Consider the following 449-nt stretch of genomic DNA (forward strand, 5'->3'; position numbering starts at 1 on the left):
TGAATTTCAGGTCGGAGACAGGACTTAAGTAATACACAAGCGTAGAAAAGTTCAGTAGGCTAAACCAGTGATAACGACGTTTATGAGATGTTGGATGTTTGATTGTGCTTTCTATTCACTTTGGCGGTGTCGTTTCAAACGCGTAATAATAAAAGCTAATTCGAGCGTCTATGGTCGGTCATCCATTAAATTGCACAGCGCATACACCTTGTCCTGTAGCTTGCCCTGTGCTTTGTGCAAAGGCAACAAATATCTGGTTCAATGGTACTTAAATGTCCTTAGCATGCACGGTGCTTGTCGATGACCCATCGATCGGCAACCGCGTGAGTTCCCTGTGCTTTTGCTGCATGGAAAAACAAATGGATTCCGAAAATTAATTGCGTCAGTTAGTCAATACGTCCAGTGAATATCGATTCTTGACAGGCAATCCACCCGGTAGCGGATTGTCA

The sequence above is a fragment of the Melanaphis sacchari genome, unplaced genomic scaffold (assembly GCF_002803265.2).
Source record: "Melanaphis sacchari strain LSU unplaced genomic scaffold, SCAv2.0 Contig228_pilon_pilon, whole genome shotgun sequence".
Lineage (NCBI taxonomy): Eukaryota > Metazoa > Arthropoda > Insecta > Hemiptera > Aphididae > Melanaphis > Melanaphis sacchari.